Below are 17,438 nucleotides of genomic sequence, written 5' to 3' on the forward strand. Positions count from 1 at the left end.
GACGCTTTCGAGAATGGGGTCCAAGACCTAGCAGACAAGCGTCCGATTTTCAAGGTGTCCCAGGGCCATTTCAGTGGACCAGGCCCAAAAAGGAAACAGCCTGCCGCCATTTTGAGAGTCCTGTGACAGCCGCCTATCGCTGCACCGCAAGAGTGGGAGCAACTCAGCTGAATTGCGGCTTTTGACACAGTGGACCAAAAGCGGACGGAATGGCAACTGAAACGGTAAAGGGGCGCCCCACTACAACAGACGAGACTCCACCTGGAGAGGCCCGTTCACGCCGCCTCCCCCGGGGCGCCCCACGCCGTTATTCGGAGCAGCATTGTAGGATACCAAAACCAGTGCGGCAACTTACTGGACATCACCTTGGTGCCATCGTTCTGCTGCCTTGGAACTATTCGCACAACAGTTTGCTACTGATGACCCACCCCCCGCGACGCCCCACGCCGGATTCCGAAATCAGTGAAATCTGGACGTTGTGCTGCGTTGGGACTATTCGCACAGCCGACCGCTACTTCGTTGTTTTTCCCTAAAAATGTTTATATGTTATTACTGTTTTTGTTTTCTTGTATATATTTATAAGTTATTAAAGTTTTATAATCTTACTACTTTGTTGGAGTGCTATATATTTTTAATGTGACACATAATTGTAAAAACTTTTATGTACAAAGAGTCATCCCTGGAATCTTCCGCTTCAGGCTCGGTCCCCTCCCCAATCACAATACAGGATGGTTTTCAGATAATAGGAACGCGTCTGCTGTGACGGATCTCATCGAGTGTGGGCCTTGATCTACTATAACTCCTTTGAAGAGGGGTGATTCTTTACAGCTGGGGCCATAAACTACATCTGCAGGGCTAGCTGATAGCCTAGGACCGGCCTGGACAATCGGACACAGAGGAAAAGGAGTGTCAGAGGGTGCGGTAGTGAATAGGGCGAAAGGGAGGTGTCGGGCGGGCACAGGGTGTGATTCTCAGGGAAGAGCAGCGCAGATGGGGGGTGGTTTATTACCCATGCATAAGACAGAGAGCGGGGGTTACCACTGCCTGGGGGAGATGCTTGCGAGGGTGGGGAGCCATGCTAAGGATCGACAGCATGCAGAGAGTGCGTCTGGTCAAGGCATCTAAAATGACTGCCGTGCACGACAAAAGTGTGGCATTTGAAAAAATGCAAGATGGCGCAGACAATGTTTTTCAACACTTCCTGATTTCCTTCGAATCGAACGTTAACAGACGTTGGGGCATATTACCAAAGTTAAGTGATATTTATCCCTAACGATGCTTAGCAACGAATTTTTTACCGCTAAGCATCTTCAGAAATTATCGCAGATAAACCTTGCTATTATCAAGGTTTATCGCAAATACGATAAAAAACGACCGCAATGCATTAATATCGCTGAAAACTCAGCGATATTCATGCATTACCGAGCTAATGCTCTTAGCCATGTTATCCACCTCCCATTGGATAACATGGCTAAGAACTGCTCAGGGCAGGTGGTAGCTTTTGGAGATATTCGCGCTTATCGCGAATATTTCCAAAAGTTGGTAATAGGAGATAGCGATGTTAGCGACTGTTTCCAGTCGCTAACATCTTGGCATGCCCACTTTGCATGTCATTAGTGATAAATATCACTCACATGCAAAGTGGGGCCCAAGATGGTCGCTATCTCCTACTAGCCGTCGCTAACTGGTGTTAGCAACAGCTAGGTAATACAGAGATAATTTTATCTCCGCGAAGCGGAGCGCTGTTACAGATATATATCTTGTTTTTGAACGTTAATTTCTCAAAATCCACTGAAGCACATATATTGAGACCTAGCAAAGGCACATCGAGCTACCAGTCCCTACAATTTTGCCAAGTTTCGTGCAAATCCATTCAGCCGTTCGATTATTATTATTATTTTTTTTTTTGCCCCGCGGGGCCCTTTTAAAACCTCCACATCAAACCTAAGAGGTCAAGGAGGATCTACTATGCCCCCTTATGGTCATTTGCCCCTTCGCTTTGGCCTCCTCTTGTCTCTCGATCCTACCGAGAGACAAGATGGCGGCCGCTACGGACTGTTTGCAATGTTTACAGACGCCGGAGAACCAATCAGCTTCGCAAACCTCCGTTACGCGAAGCGGAGCGCTGTTACAGATATATATCTTTTTTTGAACGTTAATTTCTCAAAATCCACTGGAGCACATATATTGAGACCTAGCAAAGGCACATCGGGCTACCAGTCCCTAATATTTTACCAAGTTTCGTGCAAATCCATTCAGCCGTTCGATTATTATTATTTTATTTTTTTTTGCCCCGCGGGGCCCTTTTAAAACCTCCACATCAAACCTAGAGGGTCAGGGAGGATCTACTATGCCCCCTTATGGTCATTTGCCCCCTCGCTTTGGCCTCCGCTTGTCTCTCGATCCTACCGAGAGACAAGATGGCGGCCGCTACGGACTGTTTGGAATGTTCATAGACGCCGGAGAACCAATCAGCTTCGCTTCACAAAGCTCCGTAACGCGTAAAGTCCGCGAACCGGAGCGCTGCCCAGTCCGCTGTTACAGATATATATCTTTTTTTGAACGTTAATTTCTCAAAATCCACTGAAGCACATATATTGAGACCTAGCAAAGGCACATCGGGCTACCAGTCCCTACAATTTTGCCAAGTTTCGTGCAAATCCATTCAGCCGTTCGGGCTAAAAGTGAGGCCAACCGCCCTATGGAAAACTCGGATCACTGAAAGAATATCGACGGACAGAATATCGACCATCAAAAATATCGTTGAGAAAATATCGACAGTCAAAATATCGAGTTTCTATCTACAAACAGGTAAGTACAAAAATATCGAGTTAAAAATATCGTTTACAAAAATATAGTTGTAAAAAAATATCGTATTTACTAAAAACAGTGTTAAATTAAATTAATATTAATAATTAATTACTAAAATATACTTAAAATTACTTAAATTAACGTATAATAATTAAATAATTAATGAAAGTTAAATAAATATTTTTTTTATTTCATATTTATTAAACATATATATATATATAGTAATAAAATATAATAAAATAATACCCAAAAACTGAAAACTGACCCTGAACCCTAAAAATACCCCTTTACCCAAAAACTGAAAACTGACCCTGAACCCTAAAAATACCCCTTTACCCAAAAACTGAAAACTGACCCTGAACCCTAAAAATACCCCTTTGCCCAAAAACTGAAAACTGACCCTGAACCCTAAAAATACCCCTTTGCCCAAAAACTGAAAACTGACCCTGAACCCTAAAAATACCCCTTTACCCAAAAACTGAAAACAGACCCTGAACCCTAAAAATACCCCTTTACCCAAAAACCCAAAACTGACCCTGAACCCTAAAAATACCCCTTTACCCAAAAACCCAAAACTGACCCTGAACCCTAAAAATACCCCTTTACCCAAAAACCCAAAACTGACCCTGAACCCTAAAAATAAAAACGATATTACTTCACTTACCTTAAAAACGATATTACTTCACTTACCTTAAAAACGATATTTTGGCTGTCGATATTCTGTCCTGTCGATATTTTCTCCAAACGATATTTTGGAGTCGATATTATGTCCAAACGATATTTTGGAGTCGATATTATGTCTGTGTACCGGAAAACTCAATGTTAAAAACAGATTTTGGGACCCCCCTTTTTTCTCGGCCCCCCCTTGACGAACCCCCCCAAATTTTCAAGGGCTTCTCAGAAACAAAATGTGCCATTTTCCTGAAAATTTCAGCCAATTCCGTCCACAAACGCCAAAGTTATTAGACATAGAATTTTCAAAAATCCCATAGAGAAAAAATCCTAACTATATATACCTACTGGCGACCGCCAGTAGGTAATATATATGTATATATATATATATATATATATATATGTATATATATATATATATATATATATATATATATATATATATATATATATATATATATGTATGTATGTATATATATATATATATATATATATATATATATATATATATATATATATATATATATATAAATATTATATTTAACAACAGTACATCGTTTTTTAGAGTCAAATACAACAGCACCTCCCCACAGTCGCAGATGTTCACAAAGATACACCCAGTCCAAGTCATGACCATAAACAATGTGGGTGACTCAAAGATTGTGATGGTTCCTGAAATCCGCTTAGAGTCCATTTGTTACATACTGGTCGATAGTCAATTATCCAGCACTTGCAGGTGTCAGTACTTTGACGTTTCAGTCTCCAGATGTCTAATTAACTACTTGAGACCATCTTCAGGAAAAAAGAGTAGGCAATAACTTTTGTTAAAGACCCCTCAATGAAACTTATCCTGGAGAATCAGGATACAGAACAAAACAAAATAAAAGTTACACAAAATTGAGTTAAAAGGATAAGTATGAAGCACACCAACAGTGATATCATGATGTGAATCACCACTCACCAAAACAACATGCTAATTCAATTGTGCAAACAACACATTAATCCACATACCAAGCAGCAAAGATTAGACCCTGTGATTGACCCACCCCAGTGAAGCCTAAAAAAAAGATTATTCCTTATTCTGCAATGAAACAACAAATGGGCACACCTAAATTAGGAAATCCCCAATGAAGCTTCAAACAATTGAACCACCTCAGTGAAGTCACAATAAAAGAAAGATTATCCTTACTTGGCAATGGTACCAATCCTTAGTAAAAAAAGAAACAACAAATGGAGAGACTTACAATAGGAAATCAGAAATGCAGCCTCAAATAATCTGCATAAAGCACAATAATTTGGTCTGGTCAACCACATCAGTACGTACAGAATTCTTGATTGTGTAACTCACAGATAATGTTTGAAAGATAGAGTGACATCTAAAATGTATAAATAAACAAATGAATGCACATAGTAGTATGTATGTACCCAAACCACTCGTAAATTAAGCTACAGGGCATACTACATATGGGAATCACTGCCAGCCAAATGGATCAGGAGGTGAAAACGAAAACACACTTGTATTTTATCGTTGCGTCCTGAACAACCGCCTTGTGAGCCCAAAAATCTTTTGAAAATGGTAGCCAGAAGCACCGTCATCTTGGACTATAACGGATATTGAACTTACCATTGGAGAAAGAATGCACTGAGCAAGGTGAGGGACTTCAGTTATGGTCACAAAACTGGCAAATCTCAGGCCTTTGTTGGTTTTGTGTTCACTGAACCATAACTAACATTGAAGTGTGTTTTTGATTCAATAAATCTATGTTGTAGTACATTCATCAGTGTTGTACCTATTCTGTGCTGCGCACAGCTTTTGACCAAGCCTTTCAACTGTTTGCAGTGGGGGTTGGTTACACTGCCTGCCTGGCTTTGAACTGTGCTACTATTTCCAGTCTGACACATTTCAAGCAGATTCATCAGTCTGTCCCAAAGTTATTAGTGAATGAAATGTTTATCTGATCTTGGTGGATCAGATCAAAACTTGACAAAAACAGAAAGATAAACCTGCTAAATGTATGCCAAATTGTATGCAGATGAATCAAATGGTGCCTAATTTGTTACCAGATGAACACTTCTTTGACCCCCGTTTAATCTGCCCCTTTAAGAGACCTGCGTGTAATTGAGAGGACAATTAGTTGGCAAAATATATGGTCTCTTCCAAATTTAAACAGTGGCAAAGTTATAAATAAATCGAAAGTGTTTTAACCCCTCAACCTTGCCCTCACCTGGATCTGCATGAAACCCAAAGTATCTTCACTTGGTGTATCTTGCTAACCAGCTGTCACAGTTGATGCAGATGAAACATGCAACAAAGTTATAAGCAAAAGAAAATGTTTTTGCCCCTCTTTAACTGTTCCCCCTTAATAGATTGGAGTACAACTTGACAACTACTCCTTTGACGTTTCTGCTACATTTTCTGTACATTTGTGTCCCGATGTCAACTGTTAACACTTTTTATCCCCTCTGAAACTGACCCCTTGATGGATCTGCACACATTTAAAAATACCAGGAGTAATATCAAGATAGAAACTGTTTGTCAAATGTTATGCATATTCAACAAACCTTGCAAAACCTGTAAGCAACTTAAAACATGCTTTTCACCTGACAAGATATACAAACCCTTTCAAGCCCACTGGTCACCTTTTTCAAATGTTAACATCTTAAAAACTACTGAACAGATTAACACCAATGCAAGGGAAAACACTTTCTTCAGAATGTATTACTTTCATGCATAGTTTGACATTAATCCATTCAGGAGTTTTTCTGTAGCTGCACATTTTCCGTGGAAGCTAAAATAACAGTAATCATAATCCTGTTGAAATTTATGCTATTACTCCCTTATTGAAGAAAATTTAGGAGAGACTTTGGAGCTTGTAACCTTCAGCCCACTACTGATAACCTGAGGGTGATATGGAGAATGAAAAATGCTGGCCAGTTTTTAATATACTAATTGGGGAAAACCAAGAGCTAATGCTTACCTTTTTATCTGAGTAGACATGTAGCTAATGGGCAATGTGATCATTCACAAAACTGTGTTATAAGATTGGGGAGGGTCTACTTAAACCTGCTAAACCAGTCCTTAATAACTCAAGATGGTTTAATACTGAGTGTTCAGTACAAACAGGGTCCTTCACACATCACTAACAGCGAAACCCAGGGACCCCATCTTGATGCATTGTTTGCGTAAGCAACATAAACAAATAACTAATAAACGGCAGCAGCAAGTTGTAATATCACACTGGGAAATACTCTTGCAGGTATCGCAGCAAGGTAATAGCAGGATATTTTGGTCCACTGTTTATCACATCTTTTTCAACCCCTTTCCCACCCTTTATCTGTTTATATACTGAATTGAAGTACATGAAAATGCAGTTATAGTTAGGACCTAGGTATCATGGAAAGAGTGTTTTTTGGTTTGCTATTAAGTGTGGCACCCTTTGATGAATCTTCACTAAACTTTCCAAAAAAACATTCATCCACTTCACCTCCTTCCTTGAAAGTTTCATGGTGATCCCTCAAGAAGGGGCCTAGAAAAAACATGGGCCTGAAAATGCAAATTCCCCACACAAGTTCCATTTGGATATTTGAACTGCAGTACAACCCAAACGGCTGAACGGAATTACACAAAATTTGGTAGAAAGCTAGATCTTTACACAATATGTGTGCTTTTTGTAATTTGGTGTAATTCCGTTCAGAAATTTTTCAGAAATGAAGGTTTGAAAATTATGTATATCTGGACTGTTGGACCGAAATTCAAAAATGTAAGCCTTCTTATTGTCTGTGGGGAGTTCTCATAGTGAGCATTCTGATTGACTGGCCACAACATGTAAAGAAATGTTGTGGTGCCCATTACTGGACACAGGGACATGGTTTGCATATCCTGAAAAGAGTTTTTTTTAAAAGGCATAAGGGGGAATAGTAGAGATGCCCTGACGCCCCAGGCCATGTGGGGGGGAACCCAAAGAGAACCCCCACATGGACCCAAATGGACCAGCTTGCAAATTCTAAAGAATGTGGAATGCCACATTTTTGCATTTTATCCCCTGAGATTGGTTGACGGCCCTTAGTTGAGTGCATCCACAATTATTAATTATTGTAGGAGGGGTCATGCATCGGTCCCCTCCCTGAATTCAGACCCTGGAGAGAATATATATGTGTGAGTGGTTGTATGGGTGTGTGAGTGGTTGAGTGGATGTGTGAGTGTGTGTGTGCATGGCTGTGTGAGTGGCTGTGTGGGTGTGTGAGTGGATGTGTGCATGGCTGTGTGAGTGGCTGTGTGGGTCTGTGAGTGGGTGTGTGAGTGATTTTGGGGGTCTGTGATTTGGTATGTGAGTGACTGTATAGGTGTGTAAGTGAGTGTGTGAGTGGCTATGGGGGTTGTGAGTGACTGTGGATGGGTGTGTGAATGGGTGGGTAAGATGGCTGTATTGGTTTGTGAGTGGTTGTGTGGGTGTGTAAGTGGGTGTGTGATTAGCTGTGTGGGTGTGTATGTGGGTGTGTGAGTGGGTGGATCAGTCAGTCTGTGAGTGGGTGTGTGAGGGGTTTTGTGGGTCTGTGAGTGGGTGTGAGTGACTGTATTGGGTGTGTAAATGGTTGTATGAATAGCTGTGTGGAAGTGGATAGGTGAATGCATAAGTGGATGTTTGAGTCTGTGAATGGTGTGTGAGTGCTTTAATAGGTCTGTGAGTGGGTGTGTCAGTGACCATGTAGGGCTTTGAGTAGGTGTATGAGATGGTTTATGGATGTTTAAGTAGGTGTTTGAGTGGGTGTGTGAGTGACTGTTTGGGTCTGTGAGTGGGTATGTGAGATGGCTGTATGGGTTTGTGAATGGTTGTGTGGTTGTTAAAGAATGTGGGTGAGTTGCTGTGTGGGTGTGTGAGTGGCTGTGTATGTGGCTGTGTCAGTCTGTGAGTGGTTTTGTGGGTCTGGGAGTGGGTGTTTGAGTAACTGTATAGATGTGTAAGTGGTTGTGTGAGTAGCTGTGTGGGTGTATAAGTGTGCAGGAGTGGGTGTTTGGGTCTGTGAGTGGATGTGTGAGTGCTTTAATAGGTCTGTGAGTGGGTGTGTGAGTGACTGTGTGGGTCTGTGAGTGTGTGTGTGATATGGCTATATGGGTGTGTGAGTGGTTGGGTAAGTGAGTGACTGTGTGGATGTGTAAATTGGTATGTCAGTGGCTATGTAGGTCTGTGAGTGGGTGTGTGAGTAGTTTTATGGGTCTGTGAGTGGTTACGTGAGTGAATGTATATGTGTGTAAGTGGGTGTGTGAGTGGCTATGTGGGTGTGTGAGTGACCTTGTGGGTCAGTGAGTGGTTGTGTGAGTCTGTGAGTGGGTGTGTGAGTGGCTGTGTAGGTATGTGAGTAGGTGTGTGAGGGGGTGTGTAAGTGAGTGTGTGAATGAATGAATGTGTGAGTAGGTATGCGGATCTATTACTTTGTGTATGTGTGTTTTTTTAATCGGGATCTGGATCCACTGCAGATGGCTCTGCGGATCCTTGCGCATGAAAAAGAGAATGTTTTTGGACAATTTCTTGCCCATGAAGTGTATATATTCACTGAAAAAAAACAAAGGTTACAGGGACGTTATAGTTAGACTCAGATTTCGAACGCACAAAACTATGGAAATTCAGCAGTGTAGGAACCTGAGCTAACTTTAACTTACACCCCCGCAATGCACTGCTATGACCTCACATATTACATCACTTATGACATGGTCAGTGATATCACTGGTGATGACATCACTGATGGCATCTCAAGCCTGGGTGTAATGGGAATTAACATTGGACATTTCTTTTTTAAATCCCCTTTTTCTCATCCCCCGTTTAACAGATCACCCCGAAACTTTCCATGCTCAACTAAACTGACCAGCACACTTTATTGGGAAGATTTCATAAGGATTCGGCAAAGGCTCCAGAGATATAGGCAAGTGAATAAACTGCTTTTCCTATGGAAACTAGGTCCTAACTACTTACTGGCGACTCTGCCAGTAGGTAATGAATGTGTATATATACGTATTTCTTGGGACTTTTGTGCCTTAATACCTTTGCACCCATTTGGAGAATATCCCAAAACTTTGCAGACCTGGTGCCCCCATTTCATTCTTGGAGTCCTAAATGTTTTGTGGTGTTTCATCAAGGAGGTGCAAAGAAAAAAGGGGATCCTAAAACAGGTATAAAATCTAATGCATTTTACATAGACTTTTGTATTTCACATAGTCCGAAAACCGTCAGTCGGATTTTGATGACATTCGGAAGGATTATATATTATGGAGTGCAGATAATTCTGTTGGGTACTGCAGGTAAGTAGGGTACGTATTTCATATGTTTTAAGTGTTTTTAATTTAGTCATATCTATGGCCACATTTGTACCAAGGTATTTAGCGATGACAAGTCATTAGGTGAGTAGCAAATGACTGCCTTTACAAAAGTTAACTGCAGCTGTCTTGTTTTCACCAAGAGTTTCTCTGTGTTCTGCATTATGCTATTCAATCTGGGTAAGTATTAGGTTTGCTATTTTACCCATACCTATTACCACCAAAGTAAGTGGTAATCGGTAGCGAAAATTATTTATAAGTTTATAAATATGTTGAATAAAAATATGAAGATTCAAGGGAGTACCACGGTACAAAAAAATAATGTACAAAAAAACTAGAAATATGCTGTCAGACACTATATTTTATTAATATAGGGCCAGATGTAGGAAGGCTATTACTGGTCGGTAACGGCCGAAATTAATGAATTTCGGCCGTTACCGACCGGTAATAGGCTTTTCTGATGTAGGGGCCGAAAATAAGGATTCGGTAATTTACCGAATCGGTAATTTAAGTAATCGGTAAATTACCAATTTCTTAAATACCGATTCGGTAAATTACCGAATTCCCAATGTAGGGAGCACTTAAATGAGTGCTTATCCCATGTTAGGATTCGTTATTTACCACCAACTACAAGTTGGTGGTAAATAACGAAAATATCCAAAAAAGCAATTTTATGCAAATTCCTTCAGTGCCATGTTGCAGACAAACATGCCCTTAGGGCACATATGTCTGCAACATGTGCACCCATGCACAATTGAGGGCTGCAAAAGGGTGTCAAAGTGACACCCTGCCACCCTTCAATGTTTTCCCCCATTTACCGAATCAGTATTTACCGATTCGGTAATTGACATTCATTCCTATGAGCCTTCAGGCCCATAGGAATGAATATATTTATCAACAACAAGGAGCCCCAATATCGTCAGCACAGGACCTCGGGGAACTATGATTTAGAAGAACAACAGTGGTCCCATGCAACATTAGATGGGTTAATAAGATAAATACAGACACAATGGAACCTGTATCAGAATGACATGTCCAGCCGGACAGTGGTCAAAATCATTTAATGAATTCAACTGAATAAATAGAGAATATCCTTCAACACTCTCTCGTTGTGGGGTATAAGCCTGTACCACATTCATACACACAAAACACTTTAGTACAATCAAAGTGCACAGAAAAGGGCTCTTAGGCAAAAAAGCAAAGATTGTTCTTTAAATCATAATATGAACAAATGTTTTCAAATTGCGCCATTACAACAACAAGGTACATGTTATATACAAATGGTATATGGCACATAAATAAGTCGACGGCGTTTCGATCCCACTTTTTGAGTCAAAGGGATCATCATCAGGACATTTGAATCAGTGCCTAATAATTACAAGCCTCTAGAACCTAAAAGGAATAGGAGAAGGAAAGTTTTACAAACCAGGTCTTTCCATGCGTGACTTTTGTTGTGCACTACTGTGACTAACTCGTCATGATCATGGACGGGTGACGGGCTGGTCATGGATCGATAAGGCAGTGCGATCTATACTGGTGCCTTTCGGAGGATAGATAACGTGAACTAAAATGTTTGCCCCCTGTGAGTAGGGAACAACCGTGAAGTTACCATATCAGGTAAGAATAGTCGATATCAGGAGTGGTGAGTTCCGTGGTGACGGACATAATGGGGTGGCGATACCCCGTGCACAGCGAGTTCCAGGTATAATTGTATTGTGGGGTTTGAAGACGTGACGAAATAAAAGCGGCGCAGTGAAAGGGGGTTAAAAACTAAACAAGCGGCTCACCAGTCAATAGGTTGGAGAAGGGGGGATTCAAATAGTAACCGGCGCCGCGATGGAAGCCAAACAATATACAGTACCTAAGAGAGGAAGGAGACCGTCAAGGTTCTGTAATATACCGGTTAGGCCGGCATCGGGATATTAGATCCAGGGGGAAGGACTTACCGGATTAATCGGTCACAGATGTCTCTCGGCAATGCGAGTCTGGTGCCGCTCGGCAATGCGAGTGTGAGGCGCTGGCGGTAGCCACGCGTTCTATTTTGTGAGTTTGCATCCATGTGATTGACAGCGAAGAGGGGCTAGGGATTGCTGGTGACTGTGGCGGCCATATTGGAAGGTGGAATAAAGGTGAATGAAAGTGAATTATGTGCTCGTGAGTGACGGCATAGTGACCAAGGATCCACATTTCAAAATTTTTCTACAATTCTGATTACTGTCATACATTAAATTACGGCTAAAATTGAAAACGCCGATTCTTAAATCAGAAGAGAATGAGAGAAGTGGTCAGTAGACAGTCATTGATTAGATCAGATTAGTCCAATCCTCCTGGAGGTTCAGTCCGGTATTGAGACTGTCTGTCCTCAGTATCCATTTTAATTCCTCTTTGTTGAGTAGTCTTATAAGGTCACCTCCTCTGGGTGGAAGTATAACCTGGTGTATCACTGTCCAACTTATATCATTCTCATTATGCCCTTTTTCAATGAAGTGTTCGACAAGTGGGGCATTTGCTGTCCTACATCGAATCTGGCTGCGGTGCTGTGAAATCCGTAGTTTGATTTTCTGCGTTGTCTGCCCCACATAGATTTTGTTGCAGGGACAGAAAATAGCGTAGATCACATTACAGCTGTTACAATTAGTGAAAGTACCATGCTCATTCTTCACATTCTCAAAGACGAATTCCTTACCCTCGATACAAAATGGACATACAACACGTGAACCACATTTGTGATGACCCTTTATAGGGGGCAAGTCCCAATGATCAAAAAGGGTTACATTTGATGATGTTGTAGCTGGCATGGTTGCCCTAACTAGTTGGTCCCTCAAACTCTTGTTTTTCTTGAAAGCAAACATTGGTCTTTCAAAGTCCAAGATGCCTGCATTGATAATGTGCCAGGTTTTTTTAATGGTCTTACAAACTCTGTTGGAAATGGGAGAGATGGTAGTCACACATACAAGTTTTTCATTAGATGTTTTAGGTTTAGTTTCTAGCAATGTCTCCCGGGGACAGTACCATGCCCTCTTCATTGCATTTTTTACAAGGCGGCGCGGATAACCCCTTTGTTGTAATTTCTCAGACAGAGTATTTGCCTCCATAAAGTAGTCCACTTTCTGGAAGCAATTCCTCCTTAGTCTCAGGAATTGGGAGTAAGGGAGGCTATCTTTGAGTGCCCTGGGATGACAACTCTGATAGCTGAGTAAGGTGTTTCTTTCCGTCGGTTTGCGGAAAAGGGTGGTACATAGAAGGCCATCCTTATGTTTGATGTTTAGATCTAAAAAGGGAATGGAACTCACCACTCCTGATATCGACTATTCTTACCTGATATGGTAACTTCACGGTTGTTCCCTACTCACAGGGGGCAAACCTTTTAGTTCACGTTATCTATCCTCCGAAAGGCACCAGTATAGATCGCACTGCCTTATCGATCCATGACCAGCCCTTCACCCGTCCATGATCATGACGAGTTAGTCACAGTAGTGCACAACAAAAGTCACGCATGGAAAGACCTGGTTTGTAAAACTTTCCTTCTCCTATTCCTTTTAGGTTCTAGAGGCTTGTAATTATTAGGCACTGATTCAAATGTCCTGATGATGATCCCTTTGACTCAAAAAGTGGGATCGAAACGCCGTCGACTTATTTATGTGCCATATACCATTTGTATATAACATGTACCTTGTTGTTGTAATGGCGCAATATGAAAACATTTGTTCATATTATGATTTAAAGAACAATCTTTGCTTTTTTGCCTAAAAGCCCTTTTCTGTGCACTTTGATTGTACTAAAGTGTTTTGTGTGTATGAATGTGGTACAGGCTTGTACCCCACAACGAGAGAGTGTTGAAGGATATTCTCTATTTATTCAGTTGAATTCATTAAATGATTTTGACCACTGTCCGGCTGGACATGTCATTCTGATACAGGTTCCATTGTGTCTGTATTTATCTTATTAACCCATCTAATGTTGCATGGGACCATAGGAATGAATGGCAATTACCGAATCGGTAAATACCTATTCGGTAAATACCGAATTTTACAGATTCTGTAAAATTTACCAAAAAATTACCTACATACTATTTACCTATTCTTAAATAATGAATCAGTAAAATTCGGTATTTAAGAATAGGTAAATAGTATTTACCTACATCTGGCCCATAGTGTGCTAAAGTGTTTTTTCAAATTTGTTATATTTAAGTGTACAGAGTAGCACAGAAATTACTAAAAATTATACTGCTACTTTAAAAAAATTCACTGTACTGTACAGTGGCATACAAATGTTTAAAACATCTTGATTAAAATATTATTGGGGTACTGCAGTATTCCTGCGCTACTCCATAGTTTAAAAAATATATATATAGAATGTTAGAACTATTTTGCTCTACCTATTACCACTTTATTAAAGTGATGATGGGCAAAAATACCAAACCTTATACTTACCTACATCAGCAGTCATAACACACAGTGCTAATTATCCTCATAATTTGTAAAACTACAGCGATTATAGATATTACTAACTTTAAATACATTGAAACATTTAAAAAAATACATTAATTACTTGTACTACACAAAATAAACATCTGTGCACCATAATATCTAATCTGGAAAAATGCAAACAAAATAACACTCACAGTTTTGGAGCAAATCAAAAACAATAACACATATCACTAAATGTAAATATATTTTTTTTAAATTACAAAAGAAATGGCATTACTTACCTCCACTAGGCAAAATAATATCTACACAAACAAATATTTAATCCTGCTAAATTTAAACAAAAACCCACTCCCGGTTTTGGAACAATGCAAAATATAAAACTACAAAGATGATTGTTACTTTGCTAAACACAGCCATCAAACTATGACATTACCAGTTCCAAGCCCCATGTATTGTGGTGTAATGTGAACTATACACCGTATACTATAGCACAATATATAAGAACATCTTATACAACTTATAAGTTTATAAATACTTACACTATTTACTTACACTATTTATATATACAGCCATAAAATTAACATTTACATATTATAATTGATATATTGGAGATATAACATTGAGATGTTTTCACATAATATTGCAGTGCATTTCATTTAATTTACACACTCCACTTAACACCACTCCAGTCTGTAAGAGTTGACTTTACACCAGTGTACTCTATGATATTCACAGTATGTCAGGACATTTTACGACACTTCACTACATGCCACTCAATTATACGCTAAACCATTGCATGTTGGTCCACCCACCTACATTGTACGCCATTCCAGTGTACGGAACTGTGCTGTACGCTATTATACTATTCACTCTCGTATTCTATTACACTTTCATGTCTGCCCCTTTACTCAATCCCCCTACACTGTATTGCTCTCAAATGTAAACTATTCTAATGTAAGCAACTCCACTTTATGATATTCCACTGTATGCTACCCCTTTATGGTATTCTACTGGAGTGTACACTATTGCAGTGTACGCCACTCCACTCTACGCCAATCAATTCTACTAAAATGCAGTATACGCCACTGCAGTGTACCACAATATACTGCATGCTATTTCAGCTAAAAAAGCTCAATTCTGCGCCACTCCAGGCTACTTTGCTAGACTCTAAGATTCTATAATTAATCCCCATTTAATTCTATGACACTCTACTGTACACTACTCCACTGTATGCCACTGCAATGCAAGTCTTAAGACTTAACATGGGTAAACTCAACATTATTACGGTAAACAATACTTAACTGTAAGCTACTCCAGTGTACAGCACTACACTTTATGGTACTCCACTATACACCATTGCACTGCAGCCCATTACACTGTACCCCACTGCAATGTATACTATTCCACTCTGCACTACTGCACTGAACAGCACTGCAATATACACCACTACACTTAACACAATTTTAATTTACAACACTACACTATACCACAGCAATATATGGCACTCTACTGTATCCAACTTCAGTGTACGCCACTGCATTGTATGCAAATCTTCTCTATGCCACTCTGCTGTTTTCCACTCGTGTGCACCTCTCCAGATAACCTCATTCCACTTTATTTCAGTCAAGTATACCAAAATATATTGTAACACAGTAGACTACATAACACTATCCACCAGTATATTGTACCACACTCGACTTTATAACACTCCACTCCAGAACAGTAAACTGTACCAATATTACACATTTGTTATTAACATTACAAAAACCCTTGAAATTCACACAAAAAACAAAGGTTAAACATAAGTTAGGCAAACATTATTAATGCTTGCTATGCAAACCCAAAGATTCACAAACATCAAAAATTGTAGTTTTAGGTATATCTTAAATGTATGATTTAAACACCACTTTCACATTAATGTAAATATACTTATAACTCACATTTCAACTTAAACAACACTTTAAAATTCACATAACGTGTTCACCCCTGTACACAGTATTCCCACCTTTCCCTTGTCATGCACTGTTTATGACATCACATATTACATCACTCATGACATGTTCTATGCCATCTCAAATTGCATCATTGATGACATAATACACAGGAAATTTCTTTAAACATTACAGTAATACATACATTACATTCACACTAATGTACACATGCAGTGCATTATATATGGGATAATGTACCCAGACTGCTCATAATAAGGATCCTGCAAGTCACCTATGAATTGTGTTGCCAAATAAAGGCAGAGGTCACATGTCTCTAAGGCAACTTAAAAATGTAACTGTGGATAGTAAATCTCTAATAATTAGTGTGAATTTATAGGTTTTCGAGGAACTGTCAAATTATCAATGGTGAGGTGGAATACAATTGAACGAAATGCAAAAATTAAACAGGCACTGGTAAAGCCATTATGTCCGTTTTTAGGAAAAGTATAGTATTTGTGTGACTATATGTAGTTTGACTCCAGAAGTCCTACAAAGAAAATGCCAAAATGAAGAAACATGTTGGCATATGAAGAACGAAGCACTCGATTGGGCCGATTATGGAATATTTGTGAATTGGTATCAGCAATGTCCAAAGCGGAGGATGTACATTTGGGAGGGATATTCTTTCCTGGCAGGGGCGCTGTTATGATGTTTTTAACTGAACCCACTACCTCACATGGGTGGTCTTTGAGGTTTGCTGGCAGCAGTTTGAGGAAAAAGTACAATGATTTGTCCAGAATCACACAACCTTCTGGCCATGTGTGGAAGCTGAGATGCTTACAGAGGTTTCCAGGTGTAGAGTCTGTAACCACTCCCTGCTGCCTCTTCTCCCAGGGTGGAATCCACAAACTTTTATTTCTTCACAAATCTGTTTTGCACTCTTGGTTTCAATATGAAGTTGTTAAAACCAACCAAGAGGGATTCTTATTTAACCCCCGAACTGTCCCACATTTAGACCCTAACGTGAGCAGCACTTTAATGGTCTCTATTACATATAAACCACACAAAACTCTTAGGGGCAATCAATGCACCGGATATTTATACCTGTGGTTTCTCGTGTTGAAGCTCTCTAGGGCTGGAAGCTAGCCAGTGTATTTTTTCATTTGTGTATTGATTTTAGAAAGCAAGCTGTGCGCTGGGAAAAGGCAGATCAAAGAAGCTGTACATGTACAACAATACTACTGGGAAAAGAGGACCTGGAAAGGGCGCGCGATCCGGAGACTA

Source organism: Lissotriton helveticus, chromosome 10 (assembly GCF_964261635.1).
Source record: "Lissotriton helveticus chromosome 10, aLisHel1.1, whole genome shotgun sequence".
Classification (NCBI taxonomy): domain Eukaryota; kingdom Metazoa; phylum Chordata; class Amphibia; order Caudata; family Salamandridae; genus Lissotriton; species Lissotriton helveticus.